Source organism: Argentina anserina, chromosome 7 (assembly GCF_933775445.1).
Source record: "Argentina anserina chromosome 7, drPotAnse1.1, whole genome shotgun sequence".
In the NCBI taxonomy this organism is placed as follows: domain Eukaryota; kingdom Viridiplantae; phylum Streptophyta; class Magnoliopsida; order Rosales; family Rosaceae; genus Argentina; species Argentina anserina.
In genome coordinates, this window is record NC_065878.1 from 6,822,291 (window position 1) to 6,850,240 (window position 27,950).

Sequence of the window (27,950 nt, forward strand, 5' to 3'; positions counted from 1 at the left end):
GGAGTGAATTGGGCGAATTTAGAATTGATTTGGAAGGAGTTTGGAGGAGATCGGAGGAGAGAGTGGAATGGTGAACACCGCCGCCTTAGGCGGCGCGTGTGAGCGTATGGGGTGGCTTAAAGGCGGTGTGAGGCCGCGGGGAGGCCGGAGGAGGGAAGGGGGAGAGATTTGAGGTAGCGGTGGCGTCATACGCGCCGTTAGGGGTGTCGGCGCGTGGGCCCCACGCGCGGCCTACCGGAGGTGGCGCGTGTACCCCACGCGCCGCCACGGGCGGCGGTGTGACAATATTTTCCGATAGGGGTATTTTGGTAATTTACTTAAATGTAAATGTAAATTTTATTTACTACGGTAAATGTAATTAAATTTTACCTTCGGTAAATGTAAATATAAATTACTTTCAGTAAATGTAAAAAAGTAATTTATAAAAGGTAAATAGTAAATTTTATTTACTGAGATTGTATTTACATTTAAAATCGTACGTATACGTACAGAAATACGTATGAATATTTATACGTACAGGAATACGTATATAATATTTATACGTACAGAAATACGTATTAATATTTATACGTATAGAGAATACGTATTAATATTTATACGTACAGAAATACGTATAAAATATTTATACGTACATAAATACGTATATAATATTTATACGTACAGAAATACGTATAAATCGTATATTTGTACAGTAACCGTGAATAGTAACAGTGAACAGTAACACTGAACAGTAATTTCGTAAAACCGAAAATTGCTGAACAGTAACCGATTATTACTGTTTCGGCATTTAAAGGTTTACGAAACGATTCTAAATGCTTGTCTTATCTTTTCAAGGTGATCGTTAAATCGAGGAAAGGAATTATCATCGGGAATTGTGGAATTACGCTCGAGTCGATAAGGTGAGTAAAATCTCACTGAATTACGAATCTACCCTCGTGGTGATTCAACATTTTTGCAAGTGAGTTTATCAAATGAATTACAACATGTATATAATTTAGTGGACTACATATATACAGTATAATGGTAATAAGTACATATATATATATATATATATATCATTAAATTACGTACTGTTATTAATTCATTTAAAAATAGTCATTTCGATGACGGAAGTTTGTGAATTGAGCATGTGTGGTGAAATATGACATGTATAAGATATAGTGGACTATATATATATTGTATAAATGGTAAATAAGTACGAATATACATAGTTTGCTATATAATATACTGTTATGATTTTATTGTGATTATATTGAGCATGTGATTTGAATTGTACAATATGATGTGAGATTATTGTACGTGATTTTTAAGATTGAGATTGTTAAAATGTGAAATGTCTTCGGACCTGATTTTTGGTACAATATGATGTGAGATTATTGTACGTGTTTGGTAAGTCGAAACCTAGCCTTTGGCCGGGCGAAAGTTACGATACAGTTAGAGCTCTAGTCTGTCTGCCTTAGTACTGCATGTGAGGTAACGGGTGGTTATCTGCTCATGGGTACTCAGTTATTTTGGATGTTGGGTAGCGGGTGGCTATCCAATAACATCGGTGTATTACGAGAGGGGTAACAGATGTGTACCAGCGTTCTTGGTACCCGTATTATAAATGCATTGGGTAACCAGAAGGGTTACTTAATTTTCTCATGGGCGTTTCATTTCATATTTATTTGGGTCGACCAGATGGGCTGACCAATGACTCATGAGGGCATTTATATTTGTTGTTTGTGATCTTTCGTATATTTTGATATGCGAATTATATTTTGATTTTACTCATACGAGCTATAAGCTTACCGGGTTGTGTTTACAATCCCGGTGCACCAATTCGATGGTGTAGGGGATAATTCCGCAGGGGCTGATTAGTGGAGGTTGAGTGACGACTACAGACGCTCGAAGTCGTTCGTATCCTACTTGTGGTGAGGTTTTAGCGTGGATTTGTGTGTGAGAAGTTGTGTAATTTCATTTGTGAGATTTGTGAGTGATTTGTGAGGATTATTACATTTCCATTTTATGTATGGATTATAAATTTGGGTTGTAATAATTGGTTGTCTGAGTTGTATTGAGAACTCAGAATTGATCCGCTGTTACACTTTAATGATTTCGATTTATTTGAGATTATTTTGTGTTTAACGACTTTAGAATTTTGAGTTTTTAAGCTCGAAATTTTGGGGTCGTTACATCTAGCCCGGGTGAATTTTGGACGAGGAAAACGTGGCAGCAGGGACTGCTGCAATATGCCGGAAAAATGACGAGAAACGACGAAAAAATCGTCGGAAAACTCGTTGGAAAACAGGCGGCACCGATTGCCGGAAAACCGGCCGGCGGCTGTCGGAACTGGCCGGTATGGAGGCCAGAACTTCAGGTCCGACAGGGGACGCCGGCAGGAACTGGGTGGCGGTGCCGGAAACGCCGGGAAATGGCCAGAAGACGGCGAATACGCCGGCAAAACGTGCCGGAAACGCCTAAATAGTAACCGGGTCCGGCCAAGGCAAAACGACGTCGTTTTCCGACGTTCCGAGGTTCGTTTTCCGAATTTTAAGTTCCAAATTCACAATGTAGTGCTATTGGGGTCCCATGTGACCCAAAAAGCGTCCAATTTAAAAACCACGTGAGTTGCACACGTTGATCATCATGCTAAGTGTCGGTTAAATAAAATTCTCAAAGAGATCGTCTTGTAAGCAAGAAATGAGAAATTTTATTGAATGCCAATCTTTAATACATCACACATAAACTTCTAATTCCAAAATCAAAAGTCTATTACAAAGTCAATGAAAATAACAATGGCGGTCGGCCATAACAATACTTGAATCATAGAGCTAAAGAAGCTAAAACGACTAATCAAAGTCGGGAGTATCCATGGTAGCAACCGGAGGCCTAGTCTTAGAAGCAAGGGGCTCGGGTTTCATGGAGATATGGTGAGTCTCGATCTCAGGGTCCTCATCCACATGATTCGATTCGGGTTGTAGAAACTTCTTGTAGGCGGAGTAAGCCTTGATCATCTCTTTGCTAGCGCAACAATCGCGATTAAAGTGCTTGAAAGAGCCACATTTGAAGCATGGAGACTTGCCATTACCGGAAGTGGAGGCATTAGGAGGCGCACGGCCTCCTTGGAGTTTGGGACGGGGACGGCCTCCCCCGGAGGGTGCGGCGCCACCACCATCACGGGTCCAAGTATTGGACCGAGGCCGAGATCGACCTTGTTGCCTCCCACCACGAGAGTTGTTATTTTGGTGCTGATATGGAGCGTTCCTTGATTGATTCTTTTGCTTAGGAGCTTTCCCATAGTTAGACTGTGGCGTAGAAATTCTTTTAGTGCCAACAGGTCTATTGTTGTTGTTGAGGAGAATCTCAGAATGTCTCTCCTTCTTAGCCAAGAGTGCCATTAAGTCGGCAAAAGACCGGATCTTCCCTTCCTCTACATGAGTGCGGTATGTATGAGCTTGAACCTCATAGTTGATTGGAAACGTGTCCAATGTCTTATTGAGAAGATCTAGGTCGGTCTTGATGACACCAACGGTGCCAAGATCGGATTGCAAGCATAGCATATCCTGATTGAAATCATCCACTCTCTTATAGTCCAATAGACGGATGTTATCCCATCTAACGGTCAATTCAGGAAGAAGCTTATCATGAACGTTGTTGTACCGCAAGCGTAGTTTGTCCCATAATTCTTTAGGATCTTTTACGTTTAAGTATTGCCTCTTGAGAGTTGCATGGATGTGACGTCTCATGAAGATGAGAGTCTGAGTCTTAGCCATGGGTGGGTAATCAGCAGGAGGGTCGGCAAACATGCCTTCAATCCCTCGGCTCTCGAAAGCGAGTTCCATGTCGGAAACCCAGCGGTCCTTTCCTTCTAGATCAAGAAGGCCAAATTCCGGTCGAGATGGCGATGACATCTACAAAATGAATACGGAATCGATTAGATTCAAGTATAATAGGAATTAGGAGGGGTGACGTATATGGTCACAAGAAAAATCGATGCAAGCGGCGATACTCATGATCGCACCCAAAATAGCGGTGCACTCAGGCGACCACACGAAAATCGATTAACTTCCCTTTCAAAACAATCGTGACTCCCCCAGGACCGTCACACAGAAAACATCGACCAAGAGGGGAAACCCATCCGTCTATAGTCTCATCGGCGTTATAAGAAAGGCCGGAATTAAGACAAGAAGAAGGCTAATAGCGCCCGATATAATATATCTATATGTTCAAAAGCGGGAACATTTATGAAAAATTTACCTTTGAAGGTTTGTAGTATACGGGAGTAGCTTCTCTTGAGAGAAGTCCTTGCTTGTGAATTTCACGTCTCTTGCGTGAATATGCGGGAGGAACAATTTTGAAGGCTTTGATGCGGGGACTTGCGGGGCAAAAAGATGTTTTTGCGGAGCGAATGCGGAGGAGACCCTGCGGTGCTGCGGGGCTGCGTGCAGGGCTTGCAGGCAGGGGCTGCGGCAGGGGCTGCAGGGGCTGCAGGGGGGGTTGCGGCAGGGGCTGCGGGGGGGGGGGGGGGGGGGTTGCGGCAGGGGCTGCAGGGGGGGTTGCGGCAGGGGCTGCGGGGGGGGGGGGGGGGGGGTTGCGGCAGGGGCTGCAGGGGGGGTTGCGGCAGGGGCTGCAGGGGCTGCAGGGGGGGCTGCGGGGAGGGGCTGCGGCGAATCGGCGGCAGCGATGCGGCGGCGAGCAGGAGGTGCGCCGGCGAGGAGATGCCAGAGCTGGGAATCGACGGCGGCCGGCGGAGGAGAGAGAGAGAGAAAAAAAAAAGAGGGCTCTAAAAGTTCAGGGTTTTAGGGCAAAGTGCGTGATAACGTGATGCAGGATGAAATAATTGTGTATTATTGAATGATATGGTGGCCTATATATAGGCATTTACAAAACCACAATCCCGTAAGATTCGGAGTCCTAATCTATTACGGAGATGCTAATCTATCTCCTAACAGGAAACCTATTAGGCTAAGACACACATAAGGGTAGAATAGTAATTCTTCCGGAACACATACAACGCTTATGTGAACAAACATATGAAAGCTCAAAGAACTTTCGTGCAAGTTATGCACAACTGCACAAGGCTGGCCCATAATATTCGGGATTCTAGACTTCTAGTATTAAATCATGATGACGTACGTAATATACATCGTAGAAAAAACAAGGTCACCCATATCTTACATTGTCACCTTAGTAAGGCAGAGGCAGCCTCCGGCCTATTATCATCTTAGAAATGGGGCTTCTCATCATTTCCTCATTTTGCTTGTTCGCAGTGGCTTTTCCCATAATAATCAATGCAACCAAAAATGAGTGCAATGAAATGAATTGCCGGAATGATGGTCCAGGTATCCATTTTCCATTTATGCTCAAAGATAGACACCCAAATCACTGCTGCGGGTACCCTGGCTTCGTCGTTTCTTGCAATCAGAGAGATGAGACGGTTCTTGAGCTCCCACAAGTTCCATTCAACTTCGCAGTGAGAAGCATAGATTATAAGTTTCAGGAAATCGAACTTTACGACCCCGAAAATTGCCTGCAGGAGAAGCTGATAAAAATTCAGAACATGTTAACCTCGCCCTTCGTCTTATTCTACCCTCGTAACCTGACCTTATTTAATTGTTCTTCAGTTCTTGATCAAGGTGACCGATATGACTATAAGCCTCTCGCCTGCCTTAGCCACTCCAGCCATCATTTTTATGCTATTGACTCTACGGATGCAATTGGTCACGACCTACAGTCTTGTACAAAGATGTATAATGTTTTATCAGTTCCAACAGTACTTCATGATGACTATGGGAAGGACCCTGATTTTTGTGTGTGGAACTGGTCCACCCCAATGTGTACAGAATGCGAAGCAAGGGGAAAGAGGTGTACATTGGAAAATAATACGATTATATGCATTGATTGGCCAGCAAGTAAAGGTAACCTGTAGTCCTGTACAGGTCTGTTCGCATAAATTAACTGATTATCCTGTTTACATGAACTCGCAATTGACGGAAAAAATTGCTGGTCAATTACAAAACTCTCAAGCCGAACAGATATTCCTATGCTGAAATTACGAGGATTACAAATCAATTCAAGCAGAAGTTGGGCCAAGGAGCAATACGGAACTGTTTTCAAAGGAATGCTTACACCCGAATTTTTTGTAGCTGTGAAAGTCCTCAATAGTTGCAAGGGAGATGGGGAAGAGTTCATTAATGAAGTAGGATGTCACGATCCCGAATTTCGAATGATAAAAATTTGTATTCGAAGCCATAAAAATTCAAAAACAATTTCAAATATACTGAAATCATCACCACTAACAGTATAAAGAAATCTTCGACGTTTTCAGAGTAGTCTGTCAATTCTGCTAATCCACACCTGCAGAAATATCTCATACACCATCGAATAGGTGCACTAGGATTTTAAACACAAACCCGGAAAGCTTTGCAGCTCATATGACAAAAACAACAATACAACTCGTGTATAAATACAAAATAAACATACTGAAAACATATAATTATAAATGAACTCATGAGTCATTGGACGGCCCATCTGGTTGTCCAATAATATCTGAAAATATAAGTACTCATGAGAAATAGGGCAACCTCTCTGTTTACCCAAATACATTTATAATACGGGTACTCATGTGCGCTGGTACACCTCTGTTACCCCTCATGAAGTACGCCGTCAGACATTGTGAACCTCTCGCTACCCACTATCCAAAATAAAAATACTGAAAACATTTAATTATAAATGTTTTCATGAGTCATTGGACGGCTCATCTGGTTGTCCAATAATATCTGAAAATATAAGTACTCATGAGAAATCAGGCAACCCATCTGTTTACCCAATTACATTTATAATACGGGTACTCATGAGACCCAGGTACTCTTCCGTTACCCCTCATGCAGTACACCACCGGGCATTGGGCAACCCATCTGTCACCCAAAAATCCCAAAAGTATGGGTATTCATAAGCTTGGTAACCCATCTGTTACCCCTGATGCAGTACACTGGTAGACAGACTAGAGCTCTAACTATATCGTAACTATCGCCCGGCCAAGGCTAGGTTCCGATGCTAACACGTCCGAAAACTGGTCCGAAGACAGAAAAACACGTCCGAAGACAGAAAACGTTTTAACAAAACTCAATGTTAAAACCACGTACAATAATAATCCGCTCATGTTATTGTACTACAACAAGCAACTCTTACTTAAATAAAATAAATATAGTTGCCACAATATAATTCATTTCAAAGTAAGAACTTAACAGTATATGATATAGCAACTCATATATATGTATCGTATTTACCATTTTATACACATACACAACCCACTATATTATATACATATCATAGTTTGTTCTTTTAAAATAAATGTAATTATGAATCTCCGCTAAGGGTAGATTCGTCACTGTGAGATTTTACTCAGCTTATAATCTTAAGCGTAATTTCCACGATTCCGAAAGTGAATCATTTACTTGATGTATCAATTACCTAGAATAGATAAGAAACGAATTTAGAATCGTTACGTAAATGCCGAAACAGTAATAATATTTTACTATTCAGCAATTTCTGGTTTTTACGAAGTTATCGTTCACGTAGTTAATATTCACGTTTTATTGTACAAATACCTATTAATTACGTATTGTTATACGAGTACGTACTATTTACGTATTCTTGTACGTGTACATACTATTTACGTATTTCTGTACGAGTACATAATATTTCCGTTTTTCAGTACATCCATGTACTATTCAATCGTATATACTGACTCAGTAAATAATAATTACTGATTTACCTTTCAGAAATTACTTTTACAATTACTGTACGTAATTTACATTTACCGTACGTAAATTAAATTCCCATTTACTGTACGTAAATTACTTTATACATTCACCGTACGTAAAAATATTTTACAAAAAAACTGTTTCAAAATCACTATTCACTCGCCGCCACGTGCCTAAATGTTAAAACCACTATTCACCTCTCCTAAAATCAGCGCGTTGCTCGCCACCACCGCCCCCAAACCCCTCCATTTCCTCTCCTCTTCCCCCTACGGCCTCAAGCCGCCTCCCTGCCCTTCTCACGCTACCTCACGCGCCACCTAAGGCGGCAGTATCCTCTCCGCTCCTCCTTCTCCGATCCTCCACCAAATCACCACCAATTCAGCCACAAAACCCACCAACCAACAAATCAAGCAAACCCTTACCTCGTGAGGGCGTAGAACCGCCGAGAAGACCACCGGAGGTGCTTGCAAGGCCGACAGAGTCGAATCGAGCAGAGGCGAGCGGCGAGCGGCGAATCGAGCTCCACACTCGTCATACGTTGTTCCGGGGGTAAGGTGAGGTGGAAGCGAGCTATTCTCCGAGCGCTTGCATCGCCGGAGGTGGAAACTGGACGGCGTCGAGTTGCAGATCGATGAAGGTGCGTTGGCGTGGCGAACGGCGGCGAGGGAGGACATGTCCTTCTCGGGGTTTCTCGCAGAGAACCTTGCGAGGCTTTTGGGTGAGGCGGTGAGGGCCACGGCAGCCCAGGGGAGGAGATCGCCGGTGAGGTGTTATGAGAGAGAGAGAGCGATCGGGGAGAGAGAGAGAGAGAGAGAGGAGGGAGGCGGGTGCGAGAGAGGGGTTTCCGAAAATGGAAACCCTAATCTCAAAATTTCTCTTTTTATACCCACGTCCAAAATCGGAAACAAACTTCCGTTCTTAATAACTTTCACGTCCGACGTCCGATTTGAACGCGTGATGTGTCCACGAACTCGTATTGACGAGCTCTACAACTTTCGTGAAAGACTGATAGGAGCACAAAGTGTGACGTTCTTAATGTTTATATGCCCTATTCTTATGCTTTGTTACTTCTTATTTAGTTGTTTTAGATTCATATTTGTCATATGTATGTTATAGGTAGAGCTATTTCGAATTGAGATGATTTGATGATGAAATTGTGCTAAGTGTTAGAACTCCTGATTGAGCTAGGATTCCTTACTTGACTAGGACTCTACTTTCCTAATTTCATTCTTTCCTATTTCTTAATCGACGATTTCTTTTCAGGAAAGACAAATCATATTTGGAAAGATAGGAGAGTTGCCGAGTTGCATTCCTAGTTGAACAAGGAAATCATATTCGAGTTGAACAAGGAGAAGAGGAGGCCGGCCTAGCTACTCCTAGTTGGACCAAGAGATTGCCGTGCAGCCCTTAAAGAGATCTCCCTATTGGACTTGGTTTCCTACATCAAGTTGGATATGGAGTACATAAATCAAATCCATAACAAAGATGATTTCAGTTTCCCAATTGGATTCTATTTCCTTTTGGCACGCAAGAAGGCTTCCTACACCTCTATATATAGAGGCCGGCCTCTCCGTTCAGAACATCATCAGCCCTACACACAAACACAGCCATAGCTCTGCCGAATTCATCCTTCACCATTCCAAGAAATCCTAAAACCGATTCCATCATTCCCCACCTATCAATAACCTTCAAACACGCTTGTGAAGGAGGTTTCATCCATAGAAGTCTCGGCTACACTTGTGGATTGCTTGATTTATAAAGTGTAACCATGATTCACTCTTGTTTAATTTCGGTTTTGGTTTTGTTCTTGTTCTTGGATGAAGCTTGCGATTTGTTTAGAGTAGTCTTGTATCAATTTTGTCTATGAAATAGCTACTTGATTCAATTTATATCGAGGATTCGAAAATTATGTTTTGGTTTTATGAATTTCTGTTTTTGGTTTCTGCCGAATGTATGTATGATCAATTTTCGATTTCTATGTGTTATGACTATGCTTGTAGCATGATATTTAGGTTGTTGGATTAAAGACTTATGCTAAGAACATGTTTAGTCTTGTTTATGTGATTTTCGAATTGCATGGTTGTTGGTTAAGTAAGTGACATACTTGATGAATTCAATGTGCATGGCTTTGGGATTACATGATTAAGATGAACATGTTAGAATTTCGATTATGGCTGCTTGGTTTTGATCTAATGTGTTAAGTGTCTATGTGTTTAGGTTACTGCTTAGAACCCTAAATGCATGATCCATCCATGGTTGCTCAATATATGTCTCGGCATGACTCAATAAGAAGTTGTAGAACTTGTTTCGATTCCCTTTGTATGATTTGTTTTGGTGATTGTTTATGTGTTGGTTGGTTGATCACATGTATATATTAGTTTAGGTTTTATTTACTGTTTTTATGACTCAATCCAAAATCTATATCAAACTTTAAAACCTTTATGAATTCGTGTAAGTATTGTGATCCTAAGCCCTGGCTGGATCCCCGGTTTGTGAACGATACCCTCTTGCTTTATACTACTATGATGTGTTCGGGGTTAAATATTGATGTCGAGTAATCGAGCATTCATCAAATGGCGCCGTTGCCGGGGATCCATTAGAGATGGATCCCTAACTTTTACTACGAATTCATTGTGAATATTGTACATTTGTATATTCTTATTCTTATTTCGTGTAACATATAGTAATGTATCTTAGGTTGTTGTTTTGGTGCTTGAGTGAATGATTGTTGTAGGTTGTAAATCAAACGGAATAGGTAAAGTCCCTTTTGTTAATATTAGCCTTAACCCTTCATGCTAGCTCTCAAGTTTGCATGAGGTCGAGGGCGGCTTTTATTAACACTTGGAGATTTGTCTAACACATGAGGTTAAGTCCAGCTGAGTAAGGGGCACGCTCTTTTATTACTCTGGTGCATGGGACCAAAATTGGATCTCAGAGAACTACTGACTGACATACATCTCGGTGATGGAGTCGATAGGGAGTTCGCTCTCCGTAGTTCAACAAATGAGTCCTACCATGTTCACTATCTCTGATTGAGCTAAAGGCCTTCTGAAACAAAGACTTGATCTTGTGTCTAGGCATCCATACTTAGGCCGCACGTCCACCTTGATTTACAACTTAGAATCAATCGATCATTCAATTATTGAAATGGCAAAAAGAACTTGTGAATTGTATGAACTTGTGAAAACGTAAAGAACTAACTCTTGTAACTTGATATAGTTGCCGTGCCTTCCCCCATAAGTGTGCGTGTGTATGACTAAGGGAAGGCACGAATTTTATGTATCCATTATGTATTCTTCATGGCTAACTCGTTACCTTTCATATAAACAGGTACTATGCATGTCCGAATTTTCTAAGAAGACACAAGAGCTCAAGGATCGAATTCAAGCACTTAGAGATTTAAACAACTCTTTCATAAGTAGACCTTTAAATTTCGAAACATCTCCAAGCAATTCAAACTTAAACTCTTCACCTAGATCAGAAGAAGAGGAGGATCTTTCCTTCCCCTTCGTCTTCAAGTCAGACTTAGACACAATTGCGGGCCGTGACATAATCCCTGTTGGTGCTCCAATGGCACTAAAGAATGCATTCATTCCCACCACCCCGGAATCACCCTCATGCATTGCTTTCACTCCACCTGATGAAGCTAACTTCTCCATTCCTGTTCAATTGCTTGGGCAGCTGCCTAAGTACTCTGGTTCATCAATGGAAGACCCTAATGTTCACCTTAGGGAGTTCTTGGACATTTGCAAGCTCCAATCGATTCATCATCTTTCTCAAGAAGGCTTGAGGTTGCTTTTGTTCCCTTACCCTTAAGGATGATGCTAAACGTTGGTTGTATTCTTTGCCTGCAGGAATCATCACTACATGGGATGAAATGACTAGGAGGTTCTTGAAGCAATTCTTCCCTGCTCAACTCACGAAAAGACTTAGGAGGGAGATTCAGAACTTCACTCAAAAAGATGGTGATTCGCTCTATGAGGCTTGGGAGGAATTTCAGGAACTACAAAGGAAGTGCCCTCACCATGGTATTTCGTTGGATGACTTGGTGCAATTCTTCTATGAAGGACTCGACACCACCATTAAGAGCATGGTGGACTCGGCATGTGGCTGCACCTTCATGAACAAAACCGGTCAAGAAGCTTACACCTTGATCGATGACTTGGCTGACAACAATCGCCAATTTAGTTCCAAGGAGAAGAGAGGAAGCAAGAGCCGTGGGGTGTATGATGTTGATGCAAGGAATCAGATGGCGACTTTAGAAAGGAAGCTTGACGTGCTAGTCAAGGCATTCAATGGTTCGAGCATCAACCCTCAAGCATGTGGCATTTGTTCTTTCAAGGATCACACGACTGACAATTGTCCAAATGGTGCAATGACTGAAGAAGAGTTGAACTTTATGGGGCAACAAAGGCCTAGGTACGATCCATATTCGAACACATACAACCCTGGACTTAGAGATCATCCAAATTTTCGTTGGAGCAACAATGCTCAACCATCCAATGCTCAAGGTCAAGGACCTCGTCCTTCAGGTTTGTTTGTGAGGCCTCAGGTACCTCAAGGTTCTGCTCCCTTTAACTCTAATGTTCATGGTTCGAATAATGCATCTTCACCTAATTATGATGAACTTTTGAAGTCTCTTGCTCAAGGGAAACAAAATCTAAACTCTGCTACTCAAGCCTTAGTTACAGGTCAACAAGCTCATTCTAAGGATATAACCGAGCTTAAGAAGCAGATGGGACAAGTGATCAATTTCATGGGCAAGATCCATGAAGGAGGGAAGTTGCCGAGCCAAACTGAGCCTAATCCGAACGTAAAGGCCATGGTGACACGAAGTGGGAGGACCTTGGATGCTCCATTGCAGCAACACAAGAAGGCCGTGTCTTCTAAAGGACAAGAGGCCGAGAATTACAATGTCAAAGACTTAGAGAAGGATCCTGCCTCCTCTAAAGCCAAAGATGCCGTGCCTCTACCAAAAGAAGATCATGCCGTGCATAACAAAGGTAAGGATCCTAGCTCTAGTGGTTTGGTTTCGACTAATGATCTTCCTCGTGTTCCCTTCCCTAGTAGATTTGCAAAGCAAAAGAAGGATGGCTCTGATCAAGCCATGCTCGACATTTTCAAGAAGGTGGAAGTGAACATGCCTCTTATTGAATGCATATAACAAAATCCTAAGTATGCTAAGTTTTTGAAAGAATTGTGCACCAATAAGAGGATGACTCGAGAGAAGGAGGTTGTTACAATGAGTGAGACGGTTTCTGCCGTGCTCCAAAGGAAGCTACCACCAAAGCTTAAGGATCCAGGGAGTTTTTCTATCCCTTGTACAATCGGAAACATGACATTTGAAAAGATAATGTTAGACTTAGGTGCATCTATAAATGTAATGCCGCACTATATCTATGAGAACCTAGGTCTAGGTGATTTGAAACGTGACAATGTTGTGATTCGATTGGCTGATTGTTCCAACAAAGTCCCTTTGGGCTATGTTGAAGATGTTCTTGTGCAGGTTTCGAGCTTGATCTTTCCTGCCGACTTCTATGTCATAGACATGGAGCCAACGGAGGCAGATGACAAGGAGGTTCCTATCTTGTTGGGCCGCCCCTTCATGAGGACTGCACGAACAAAAATAGATGTGTTTAGTGGATCACTCACCTTTGAGTTCGATGGTGAAGTAATTAGCTTCAACATCTTTGAAGCCATGAGGTATCCTCTTTCGGAGTTAAGTGATTGTTTTTCAGTTGACATACTTGATTCCCTTGCAGATAACTACTTAGATACCTTGGCACATGACGAGTTGGCACTCACCATTGCCCAAGGGGCCGGATTTACGAGTAATAGCTCAAACATTTCGGTGTTAGAAGAAAAAGATGCCGTGCCATCCTTCATTCTTGAGAACGTGACCTCTCTTGAGGTTGCACGTGAGGTAAGCTTTGTCTCTCCTAGTCCAATTATCTTAACTACTAACAAGAATCTTCCTTCTGTGGTGCAAGCTCCGAAGCTTGATCTTAAGGTTCTTCCGGACCACTTGAAGTATGCGTTTTTAGGAGAAGAGGATACATTGCCCGTGATCATTTCATCTTCACTAAATGAGGAGCAAGAAGAGAGATTGATTGAGGTGTTGAAGAGACACAAGACGGCAATAGGATGGACCTTAGCAGACATCAAGGGGATCAGCCCTACCATGTGTGTGCATCGAATATTGCTAGAAGATGGTGCCAAACCAACTAAGGAAGGTCAGAGACGCCTTCACCCACCAATGATGCAAGTTGTAAAGGATGAAATCACCAAGTTGCACGATTGTGGCGTGATCTACCCCATCTCGGACAGTAGGTGGATCTCTCCTATTCAAGTTGTGCCAAAGAAGTCAGGCATCACGGTGGTGAAGAACAAGGACAACGAGTTGGTGCCTCAAAGGACAGTGACCGGTCATAGAGTATGTATTGACTATAGGAAGCTCAATGCAACAACAAGGAAGGATCACATGCCATTGCCATTCATTGATCAAATGCTTGAGAGGTTAGCTGGTCACTCTTTCTATTGTTTCCTTGATGGATATAGTGGATACAACCAAATAAGTGTTGCGGAAGAAGATCAAGAGAAGACTACATTCACATGCCCTTTTGGTACGTTTGCCTATCGTCGCATGCATTTTGGCTTATGCAACGCCCCAGGTACGTTTCAACGTTGTATGTATCACATTTTCTCTGAGTATATTGGTTCTAAAATTGAAGTTTTCATGGATGATTTTTCTGTCTATGGTGAAGATTTCGAAACTTGCCTTGAAAATGTTGAACTAGTGCTTAAACGTTGTGAAGAAACTAACTTGGTTTTGAATTGGGAAAAATGTCACTTTATGGTCACGCAAGGTATTGTCTTAGGTCATATTGTTTCATCTAGAGGAATTGAGGTTGATAAGTCTAAAATAGACCTTGTGCGTCACTTACCCCTCCCCACAAGTGTGAGGGATGTTCGATCGTTTCTTGGACATGCAGGTTTCTATCGTAGGTTTATCAAGGATTTTTCCAAGATTGCGAGACCAATGAGTTCATTGCTTCAAAAGGACGTCCCATTTCACTTTGATGATGATTGCAAGCATGCATTCGAAACTTTGAAGAAGCTCCTAACTTCAGCACCGATCATGGCACCGCCGGATTGGTCCTTGCCATTCGAGTTGATGTGTGATGCCTCCGACTATGCAGTTGGAGCCGTGCTAGGGCAGCAGAAGGACAAGCAGCCCTACGCCATCTACTATGCCTCACGAACACTCAATGATGCTCAACAAAACTACACCACAACTGAAAAAGAACTTCTTGCCTTGATCTTTGCTCTAGATAAGTTTCGTTCTTACTTACTTCAATCTAAAGTTATTGTTTACACTGACCATGCAGCTTTGAAGTATTTAATGACAAAGAAGGATGCCAAACCGAGATTGATTCGATGGATTCTTCTACTCCAAGAGTTTGATCTCGAGATCAAGGACAAGAAGGGAAGTGATAATGTTGTGGCGGGTCATTTGAGTCGTTTGGTGAGAGATGCCGAGCCCTTGGCCATCCAAGAGAGCTTTCCGGACGAGCAACTCTTTCGAGTTGAGGTAAGTGAGCCATGGTATGCAGATATTGTCAATTATCTTGTTTCTAAGCAATTTCCTGATACATTATCGCATGCACAAAAGAATAGACTCAAGGCATTAGCTAAGTATTATGTTTGGGATGAACCATACTTGTGGAAACATTGTGTTGATCAAATCATTAGGAGGTGTGTTCCTGAACATGAACATCATTCTATACTTACTTTTTGCCATTCTGAATCTTGTGGAGGACATTTTGGTTCACGTAGGACTGCTCTTAAGGTGTTAGAATGTGGTTTCTTTTGGCCTACGATTTTCAAAGATGCATATCATTTTTGCATGACTTGTGATAGGTGCCAACGTATGGGAAACTTAGGATCTAGAGATCAAATGCCTATGACACCGATTATATATGTCGAAATTTTTGATTGTTGGGGTATTGATTTCATGGGACCTTTTCCTAGCTCAAATGGTTTCTTATATATACTCGTTTGTGTTGACTATGTTTCGAAATGGGTGGAAGCAAAGGCCACCCGGACTAATGATTCTCGAGTTGTTGCAGATTTCCTTCGTTCTAACATTTTCTCTAGGTTTGGTATGCCGAGAGTTATCATTAGTGATGGAGGATCTCACTTTTGCAACCGGACCATTGAGGCGTTGTTGAAGAAGTATGGAATCAAGCATAAGGTTGCTACGCCTTATCACCCTCAAACAAGTGGACAAGTGGAGTTATCTAATCGTGAGATCAAGAGAATTTTAGAGAAGTCTGTTGGACCATCACGCAAGGATTGGTCTCAACGATTGGATGATGCTCTTTGGGCCTATAGGACGGCATATAAGACTCCCCTAGGCATGTCACCATTTCGACTAGTCTATGGCAAGGCGTGCCATCTTCCTGTGGAGCTTGAACATCGTGCATGGTGGGCTGTGAAGAATTTTAACATGGATATTGATGAAGCCGGATTGCATAGGAAGTTGCAATTGCATGAGCTTGAAGAGATCCGAAATGAGGCCTATGATTCGGCAATGGTTTACAAGGAGAAGACTAAGACATTCCATGACCGCATGATTAGGAAGAAACACTTTGTCGTTGGGCAGAAAGTTCTTTTGTTTAATTCTCGACTTAGATTGTTTCCGGGCAAGCTCCGTTCTAGGTGGCTTGGACCGTTTGTTGTTACTAATATTTTTCCTTCTGGTGCTATTCAGATCAAAAGCATGGTGCATGGGAAGGAATTCACGGTCAATGGACATCGCTTGAAGCCGTACTATGACAATTTCGTGGAACACAATGTGGAGGAGACGTCTCTCCTTGATCCTACGGCAAGCAAGTGATGATTTGAAGATAGTCTAGGCTATAGACTCTAAACTTAAGCCAATGAAGGAGCCATCAACGAGTGTTTGCATTTTCTTATCCCTTAACTCTTTCTAATTTTCGTTGCTTATCATATTGTACATTGAGGGCAATGTAAGTTTTAAGTGTGGGGTGGGGTATACATCATTCGTTGAATTCTATTGTTTGATGCTTATGTGTTTCAATTTTGTGTTTTGATTTCCGATTTCTAGTGTCATTTTGGTTCTGTTTTTCGATTTTTAAGTTGTTTAGTTGTTTTGTTTTTGTTTTGAGTCCTAGGTATGCCTTTGACTGTCTAGGATGAGTTGATCTTTGAATTTATGGTTGATAGATGATCACGATATTGAAATGAAGTTCATTGTTATTTGATGGTTAATCGATGTGTAGATTTTGTACGAACATGTAGTAGATGAGGATTTTGAAACATTAGGTACAGAATGAGCATGTTCCTTACTTGTTTGAATTCATATAACCTTATGTGAGATTCGAGCCATATATGTGCCTTTCTTTGGAGAGTTTATTCTATCGTTTCTTGGCTTTATAACCTCATTACATCTATTTTGATCAATTCATATGCCATAGATTTGCAATGAACTAGAGAATGCTAGAACTTACTTTGTGAAACTTTCGAAGCTTTATGTCATAATATACTCTGATTTTGAAAAGGATTGTTGGATCTTTTTAGGATTCCACCACTTAAAGCCAAAAAGCCGTATATCCCTATTTGAGCCCTGCTTGGGACACCTTAGTGTTTGCCCCTTTGAGCCTACGTTAAGCCTTTTTCTTTCATGACCAACATGTTATATCCTTGCTTAGTATAGTTATATCTCTACCTTGTCTTTGAGGCTTGGCAGAGCCGATTCTTGGATGTAATATGGAGTGATGATTTGATTCAAGTGTGGGGTTATGCTATTGTATGTTATGCCTTGAAAAGAGTATGAAAAAGAGAAAGAAAAATGTGTTGATGCCGTGAGAAACAGAAAAGAAAAAGATATAGGCACGGCAAGAAAAGAAAAGAAAAATGAAAAGTATGATGAAAAGATGTCTCGGCATACATACTTGTTTATGTGAATTTGGAGTTGTGATGTATTTGTTGAAGGCTCAATAATGTTATACTTAGCCTTTGTTCGTTTTCACATTGTTTAAAGTGAAGAATGGGTCCAACATGATGATATTTGGCCCTTGTTTTATGAAGTATGGCGACATAAGGTGGATGTTTTGCTCTGCTAAGTCTTGAGGATGACCTTTGTGATTCCCTTTACCCTGAAAAATATATCCATGCCGAGCCTAAGCCTAGCCCTTTTCTAAAGATCCGCATGATTCTTAAAATGAGTAGTCCTTGATTTGTGGAGTTTGTTTCATGAGTAAGCATATGGTTTGGGTTCATTTGTGCATATGATTGGTATCTTTCATGGGGTTTTCGATTTCACAATGTTCATAACTCTTGTGTTTGAAAAGCTTTTAAGCATATGCCATGTTCTTGAGAGAAAAGAGTTGGAGTGCATATCCTATGTGAACTGAATTTGAACTTGTTTTGAACATGTCGAGCTTAATTTCACCTTTGTTTCTACCATGTCTTACTTGTTAAACGAAATCTCATGTTTATTAACCATTGAATTCATCTTATCTATTTCGATTGAGTGTTATTCTTGATGCTATGAGTTTGAAGATCTCTGAGACAAAATGTTGAAGGCACTAGATGTTGTGTCGTTAGTTTTAGTGTTTTGATTTTCGTTTTTCTGTTTTGATTTCCCTTTTTAGTGTTTGCTAAGGGACTAGCAAAGTCTAAGTGTGGGGTTGTTGATAGGAGCACAAAGTGTGACGTTCTTAATGTTTATATGCCCTATTCTTATGCTTTGTTACTTCTTATTTAGTTGTTTTAGATTCATATTTGTCATATGTATGTTATAGGTAGAGCTATTTCGAATTGAGATGATTTGATGATGAAATTGTGCTAAGTGTTAGAACTCCTGATTGAGCTAGGATTCCTTACTCGACTAGGACTCTACTTTCCTAATTTCATTCTTTCCTATTTCTTAATCGACGATTTCTTTTCAGGAAAGACAAATCATATTTGGAAAGATAGGAGAGTTGCCGAGTTGCATTCCTAGTTGAACAAGGAAATCATATTCGAGTTGAACAAGGAGAAGAGGAGGCCGGCCTAGCTACTCCTAGTTGGACCAAGAGATTGCCGTGCAACCCTTAAAGAGATCTCCCTATTGGACTTGGTTTCCTACATCAAGTTGGATATGGAGTACATAAATCAAATCCATAACAAAGAGGATTTCAGTTTCCCAATTGGATTCTATTTCTTTTTGGCACGCAAGAAGGCTTCCTACACCTCTATATATAGAGGCCGGCCTCTCCATTCAGAACATCATCAGCCCTACACACAAACACAGCCATAGCTCTGCCGAATTCATCCTTCACCATTCCAAGAAATCCTAAAACCGATTCCATCATTCCCCACCTATCAATAACCTTCAAACACGCTTGTGAAGAAGGTTTCATCCATAGAAGTCTCGGCTACACTTGTGGATTGCTTGATTTATAAAGTGTAACCATGATTCACTCTTGTTTAATTTCGGTTTTGGTTTTGTTCTTGTTCTTGGATGAAGCTTGCGATTTGTTTAGAGTAGTCTTGTATCAATTTTGTCTATGAAATAGCTACTTGATTCAATTTATATCGAGGATTCGAAAATTATGTTTTGGTTTTATGAATTTCTGTTTTTGGTTTCTGCCGAATGTATGTATGATCAATTTTCGATTTCTATGTGTTATGACTATGCTTGTAGCATGATATTTAGGTTGTTGGATTAAAGACTTATGCTAAGAACATGTTTAGTCTTGTTTATGTGATTTTCGAATTGCATGGTTGTTGGTTAAGTAAGTGACATACTTGATGAATTCAATGTGCATGGCTTTGGGATTACATGATTAAGATGAACATGTTAGAATTTCGATTATGGCTGCTTGGTTTTGATCGAATGTGTTAGGTGTCTATGTGTTTAGGTTACTGCTTAGAACCCTAAATGCATGATCCATCCATGGTTGCTCAATATATGTCTCGGCATGACTCAATAAGAAGTTGTAGAACTTGTTTCGATTCCCTTTGTATGATTTGTTTTGGTGATTGTTTATGTGTTGGTTGGTTGATCACATGTATATATTAGTTTAGGTTTTATTTACTGTTTTTATGACTCAATCCAAAATCTATATCAAACTTTAAAACCTTTATGAATTCGTGTAAGTATTGTGATCCTAAGCCCTGGCTGGATCCCCGGTTTGTGAACGATACCCTCTTGCTTTATACTACTATGATGTGTTCAGGGTTAAATATTGATGTCGAGTAATCGAGCATTCATCAAAGACGTTTTCATAAACGAGCGACGGAGTAAAAGTCGATTCTCACGTCGCGGAAACGTAACTTCGGGTTACAATCTACCCCCCTTAAAGGAATTTCGTCCCGAAATTCGAGTACTCTACTCAACAAACAATTGAGGATATCTTGTCTTCATATCCGACTCTAGTTCCCAAGAGACGTCGCCCTCATCATGGTGACTCCACAACACTTTGATTAACTCCACTTCTTTCTTCCGAAGCTTCTTGGTGGATCTATCCAGAATACGAACCGGCTCAATAACAAATGTTCCATTTTCCTTCACCTCTATGGTGCTATGATCAATCACATGCGACTCATCTGGTATATACCTCCTCAACATGGAAATGTGGAAAACATTGTGAACACCCGACATGCTAGTAGGCAAGGCTAGTCGATATGCTAGTTCTCCTACCTTCTCGAGAATCTCAAAGGGCCCAACATACCTCGGAGCCAACTTTCCTTGCCAAATCTCACTACACACCCTCATGGGTGAAACTTTTAAGAACACATGATCGCCGATCTCAAATTCCACATGTCTCCTCTTTAAGTCTGCATAGCTCTTCTGTCTATTTTGTGCGGTCCGGATCCTATCTCGAATGATCCAGATCTTCTTTGTGGTTTCTTGAACCACCTCTGGGCGCATTAATGCCTCATCACCAACTTCAGCCCAATAGATAGGTGATCGACATGGTCTACCATAAGGGGTTTCGTAAGGTGCCATGTCGATGCTAGAATGGTAACTATTGTGTTAGGCGAACTCAATCAACCTCATATGATCATCCCAGCTACCTTTAAAATCCAGCATACAAGCTCTCAACATATCCTCCATCACCTGATTCACCCTTTTTGTCTGTCCATCTGTCTGAGGATGAAAAGCTGTACTCATATCCAAGGTAGTACCCATAGCCTTCTATAAACCACCCCAGAACTTCGACGTGAAACGTGCATCTCGATCAGAAACAATAGAAACTGGAGCTCCATGAAGTCTCACTCTCTCATCCACATATAGTTTCCCTAACTCGTCCACAGAATACTTCATTGACACTGGAAGAAAATGTGCCGACTTCGTCAACCGATCGACAATCACCCATATCGCATTGTGACCCTTCTTGGACTTAGGCAATCCAGTCACAAAATCCATAGATATATGTTCCCACTTCCAAAGAGGAATAGTCAATGGCTTCAACATGCCAGCTAGTCGTTGATGTTCTGCTTTCACTTCCTGACACGTAAGACACTTGATACAAATTCAGCCACATCTTTCTTCATCCCGTTCCACCAGAATTGCATGCATAGGTCCTTGTACATCTTGGTGTTCCCTGGATGAACGGTATAACGAGATCGATGTGTCGTGTGAAGGACCTCCTCCTTGAGATCATTACAATCTGGGACGCACAATCTTACCCCAAACTTCAACCCTCCATCGGGTCCAACTCTCCACTCGGAAGGGCATTCATCAAGCATATCTACTACAAGGTCTGTCAACTTAGCTTGTGAGAATTTATCTTTTGTATGACCCTGTATGATCCTTGAGATTGATGTAGGTTGCACAGTGACACTGCCAAGAAAGACCTTTGGTTCTCCTCTCGATGGTACCAAGTCAAACTCCGATGCAGTTTCGAGCATAAACCATTCTTGAACCATAAGAGAAGCTATCACATCTCTCGGTTTCCTGCTCAAGGCATCGGCCACCACATTTGCTTTCCCAGGGTGATACTCCAATGTGAAGTCATAATCCTTGAGGAGTTCCATCCATCTCCTTTGTTTAGTGAGTTCAATTCTTTTTGTGAGAATAGATACTTCAAACTTTTATGATCAGAAAAGAGTTGAAATTTCTCCCCATACAAGTAATGTCTCCAAATCTTTGAGGCAAAAACAACTACAGCGAGCTCTAGATCGTGAGTGGGGTAGTTTTTCTCATGGACCTTTAACTGTCTAGAGCCATACACAACGACTCCTCCATGTTGCATCAACACACAACCCAAGTCTTGGAGCGAAGCATCACTATAAATGACATAACCGCCCTCACTAAACCCACTAGAGGGAATCTCAACACTGGAGCTGTGGTCAAACTGGTCTTTAGTTTGTTGAATGTATCCTCACATGCTTCTATCCACACAAACGAAGTATATTTCTTGGTCAACTTGGTCAATGACGATGCAATACTAGAAAACCCTTCGATAAACCTCCTGTAGTAACCTGCCAAACCAAGGAAACTACGAATCTCTGTAGGGTTTTTTGGACGACTCCAACTCTTTACTGCCTCCACTTTTGACGGGTCTACTAGCACTCCATCTTTTGAGACGACATTACCAACAAACTTGACCTCTTCTTTCCAGAACTCACACTTCTCGAGTTTGGCGTACAATCTTGCTTCCTTCAAGGTCTGCAACACCGTTCTCAGATGTACCACATGCTCTTATTGAGACTTGGAGTATATCAAAATGTCATCCACAAACACCACAACAAACTCATCCAAGTACGGGCTAAAGATTTGGTTCATCAAACTCATAAAGACAGCTGGTGCATTTGTTAGACCAAAGGGCATGACCACAAACTCATAGTGTCCATATTGGGTCTTGAAGGCTGTCTTCGATATATCTTCTTGCTTCACCCTGAGTTTATGGTAACCGGATCGCAAATCAATCTTAGAGAACACCGTAGCTCCTTTAAGCTGATCGAAGAAATCATCAATGCTAGGCAAGTGATACCTATTCTTGATGGTCAGTGTTCAGTTCCTTGTAGTCCACACATAACCGCAGAGAACCATCTTTCTTTTTCACGAACAGAACCGGTGCTCCCCCAAGGTGAAACGCTAGGTCTAATGAACCCTTGGTCCAATAGTTCATCGATCTGCACCTTCAACTCTTTAAGTTCTTTTGTCTCATTCTATAAGGCACCTTTGACACTGGTGTCGTACCAGGTACCACATCTATGCAGAAATCTACAACTCTACGAGGAGGTAACCCTGGTATCTCTTGGAACACCTCACCATACTCAGATACTACCACAGTGTCAGTAATAGTTACTTTCTGATCTACAGATTCCACGTGTGCCAAACTCCTGTTCTCATGGCATTATCTGACTTGAGGCAACGATAACGAAACACTGGTTCCCTGGGTCTATGAAAAAACACCACCATGTCAAAACAATCAATCACTGCATGATGCGGCCTCAACCAATCAATTCCTAGGATCACATCATAGGTGTGGTCCGGAATCACTATCAAAGAAGCAGAGAATTCTCTACTTCCAATCACAATAGGACAAGCCTTGCAGATTGTGTCCAATTCGAGGGACACTCCAAGAGGTGAACTGACACATAAAGAGTTTCCAAGAGGTGTAGGAATTAATCCTAACATCTCCACTACCGAACTAGCAATAAATGAATGTGATGCTCATGTGTCAAACAGTACTCTAGCAAGGTAGTCAAAAATAGACAAGGTACCTTCCACTCCTGTGTCTCACTGACCCACTGCAAACACCCTAGCTTGGCCTGCTGGTAACTGTCTTTGCTGATGTTCCTGTCTACCCTGAGGGGGTCGGGTACAGTCTCTAGCCATATGTCCCACTTGTCCACACCTATAGCAGCCTGTTCTCTTTGGTTTCGGACATGTTGTGGCGTAGTGCCCCATTTCGTTGCAAACGAAACACCTCACTGATTCTACCGGTCTAACAGGTGCAGTCCTAACAAATTGAGATGTTGCCTTAGTCGGAATCTAATAATAGGGTCTCGGCCTCTTCCAAGATCCACCCTTCGGCCCTGAGGGCCTGCTGCCTGAACTAATTGCCTTGCCTTTTCCTCTCTCTATTTTCCACATCTCCTCCGCGAGTCTTATTCGCTTGTTCCAAATTCATGGCACTCTCATAGATTAACTCCTTGGTAGACAGACAAAGTGCTGATATGATGGTCTTGTATTCTTGCTTAAGTCCCCATAGGAACTTCTGGGCTAAGGAGGTTACACCCATTGGTCTGACATACCGATACAACTGTGTAAAATGGGCCTCATACTCTCTGACAGTCATATCCCCCTGTGCTAGCTCAAGGAACTCAAATTCTAAATTATCCTGCACTGTAGCTGGAAAGTACCTCTCTCGGAAGAGTGCCGTGAAACCATCCCAGGTCAAGGTAGACACATCTACCGTCCGCCTCGTGCTCTTCCACCAATCTAGTGCATCATCTTTTAGAAAAAATATGGCTATCATCGTCTTCTCTATCTCAGAGCACTCCATCATCTCAAAGTAGGTTTCCATGCTCTCGATCCAATGGTCCGCTACCATATGATCCAGGCCTCCATGAAATGATGGTGCTGACAGACCACTGATGTCCTTAATCAGCTTTAACACACGACCATTGTCTCTAATGACAGTACCGGGGTCAACCTGTTCTTCTTGTGGTGCCGCCTCCTCATAAAGGTTCTCCACATTGCGGACTCAGCCTCCAGTCCTACCTCGGCCTCGACCTCTCGCCCGTCCACGGCCCTATGCACGACCCTTCTCCAAATTCATCACCTTGAAACATTTAAACACTTAGTCAATACATGTGAAGTCTTGAATCTGAATAAAATAGATCCAACATATATTAACATGAAATTTCAGAAAAAGGTGAATCATCGAAGTATCGTCACAATACTTACTAGAGGATCAAACCTTAAGGTGTAACTCCTAACACTCTTACGTACCTGGCGACATATCAATACCGAATAGCATGAGATGGGGGCCCGCTGCAGTCGGGTCATCGCTTCGAGAAGATATTGATAATCGCCAAATACACAACCTGGCTCTGATACCAACTGTCATGACCCCGAATTTCGAATGATAAAAATTCGAATTCGAAGCCATGAAAACTCAAAAACAATCTCAAAAATATACTGAAATCATCTTATCATAACAGTGTATCGAAACTGAGTCCACATCATGACTCAGTCAACTCGAATAATACACAACCAATGGAAATGTAAAATTCACTCAATCCTCACCACTAACAGTAGAAAGAAATCTTCGACATCTTCAGAGTAGTCCGTCAATTCGGCTAATCCACACCTGCAGAACTATCCCCTACACCATCGAATAGGTGCACCAGGATTGTAAACACAAACCCGGTAAGCTTTGCAGCTCGTATGAGTAAAACAACAATACAACTCGTGTACTCATGAGTCATTGGACGGCCCATCTGGTTGTCAAATAATATATGAAAATATAAGTACTCATGAGAAATAGGGCAACCCCTCTGTTTACCCAAATACATTTATAATACGGGTACTCATGAGCGCTGGTACACCTCTGTTACCAACATGTCCGAAGACAGAAAACGTTTTAACAAAACTCAATGTTAAAACCACGTAGAATAACAATTCACTCATGTTATTGTACTACAACAAGCAACTTTTACGCAAATAAAATAAATATAGTTGCCACAATATAATTCATTTGAAAATAAGAACGTAACAGTATATAATATAGCAACTCATATATATATATCGTATTTACCATTTTATACACATACACAACCCACTATATTATATACATATCATAGTTCGATCCTTTAAAATAAATATAATCATGAATCTCCACTAAGGGTAGATTCGTCACTGTGAGATTTTACTCACTTATAATCCTGAGCGTAATTTCCACGATTCCGAAAGTGAATCATTTACTTGATGTATCGATCACCTAGAATAGATAAGAAACAAATTTAGAATCGTTACGTAAAACCTTAAATGCCGAAACAGTAATAATATTTTACTGTTCAGCAATTTATGGTTTTTACGAAATTAATGTTCACATTGTCACTATTCACATATTACAGTACAAATACATATTCATTACGTATTCATGTATGAGTAAATACTATTTACATATTTATGTACAAGTACATAGTATTTACGTATTTTTGTACATCCATGTTCAATCGTATATACTGACTCAGTAAATAAGAATTACCGATTTACTCTTCATAAATTACTATACGTAATTTATATTTACACTTACCGTATGTAAAATAAATTCATATTTACTATACTTAAATTACTTTTTACATTCACCGTACGTAAAAAAATTTTTTTACAAAAATAATTGTTTGAAAATAACTATTCACGCGCCGCCGCACGTGGCGGCGCGTGTACCCCACGCCCCCAAACCCCTCCATTTCCTCTCCTCTTCCTCCTACGGCCTCAAGCCGCCTCCCTGCCCTTCTCACGCTACCTCACGCGCCGCCTAAGGTGGCGGTATCCTCTCCACTCCTCCTCCTCCAATCCTCCACCAATTCAGCCACAAAACACACCAACCAACAAGTGAAGCAAACCCTTACCTCGTGAGGGTGTAGAACTGCCAAGAAGACCACCAGAGGTGCTTGCAAGGCCGGCGGAGTCGAATCGAGCAGAGGCGAGTGGCGAATCGAGCTCCACACTCGTCGTACGTGGCTCCGGGGTTAAGGTGAGGTGGAGGCGAGCTATCCTCCGAGCGCTTGCATCGCCGGAGGTGGAAACTAGACGGCGTGGCGAACGGCGGTGAGGGAGGACACGTCCTTCTCGGGGTTTGTCGCGGAGAACCTTGCGAGGCTTTTGGGCGAGGCGGTGAGGGCCACGGCGGCCCAGGGGAGGAGATCGCCGGTGAGGTGTTAAGAGAGAGAGAGAGAGAGAGAGAGAGAGCGATCGGGGAGAGAGAGAGAGAGGAGGGAGAGAGAGAGGAGGGAGGTGGGTGCGAGAGAGGGGTTTCCGAAAATGGAAACCCTAATCTCAAAAATTCTCTTTTAATACCCACTTCCAAAATCGGAAACTAACTTCCGTCGTCAATAACTTTCACGTCCGACGTCCGATATGAATGCGTGACGTGTCCACGAACTCGTATCGACGAGCTCTACAACTTTCGTGAAGGAAGTTTTCATAAACGAGCAACGGAGTAAAAGTCGATTCTCACGTCGCGGAAACGTAACGTTTTTCTAAATAAAAGTTCCGATAACATTTCCATTTTCGATTTACAACGTCACAAAGCAAACAAATGCCGTTTAATAAATTTTACAAACTCTAATAATTTCTAAAAATTCAATTTAGTTGACTCTGAAAAATCGGGTCATTACATAGGAACAATGGGTCATATGACTCATATCCACCACGTCAACGTAGTTCGCTTAGTTGGCTTCTGTGTAGATGGGTTTAGACGAGCTCTTGTTTATGAGTTCTGACCTAATGGTTCACTACAAGATGTACTTTCATCAGAAGAGAATAAGAATAGTATCCTTGGTAGCGATAAGTTGTATATTATAGCTCTTGGCATAGCCGAAATAGTCGAATATCTCCATCGAGGATGTGATCAACGAATCCTTCATTTTGATATCAAACCCCATAATGTTTTGCTAGACAACAACTTCACTCCAAAACTCTCTGATTTTGGTTTGGCCAAGTTGTGTTCTAAGGATCAAAGTTTAGTGTCAATGACTACAGCGAGAGGTACCATGGGCTACATTGCACCTGAAGTCTTCTCCCGGAACTTCGGAACAGTGTCATACAAGGCAGATGTCTATAGTTTTGGAATGCTACTGCTTGAGATGGTGCGACAGAGAAGGAATATTGGTGCAACAACCGCAGAAGTAGACGCTGATGATATTTACTATCCTGAATCAGTTTACGATCTTCTTCAACATGGAGAGAGTATAGAAATTCACAATAATGATCAGGAACAAGATATCAAAACAAGACTGGCAATCGTAGGGCTCTGGTGCATCCAGTGGCACCCAGTAGATCGTCCTTCAATGAAAGTGGTGCTTCAAATGCTAGAAGGAGGTGATAACTTACCAATGCCTCCAAATCCTTTTCGCTCAACAAGTGCTACAATAGGAGAAAGTGCAAGTGATCAAGCAAGAAACGTAAACATACAATTAGAAACAATTGTTGAGTTAGAGTAA

The 27,950-nt window shown here is 41.6% G+C and overlaps 1 non-coding gene and 1 pseudogene across 1 annotated transcript; one reads left to right on the plus strand and one right to left on the minus strand.

Annotated features, from left to right (window-relative positions):
• Positions 1 to 5,212: 5,212 nt before the first annotated feature.
• LOC126803475 (rust resistance kinase Lr10-like) lies at positions 5,213 to 27,950 on the plus strand (annotated as a pseudogene).
• Positions 11,674 to 11,780, minus strand: LOC126804277 (small nucleolar RNA R71). Its single transcript, XR_007673231.1, has one exon. It is a non-coding gene; the product is annotated as a small nucleolar RNA R71 (small nucleolar RNA).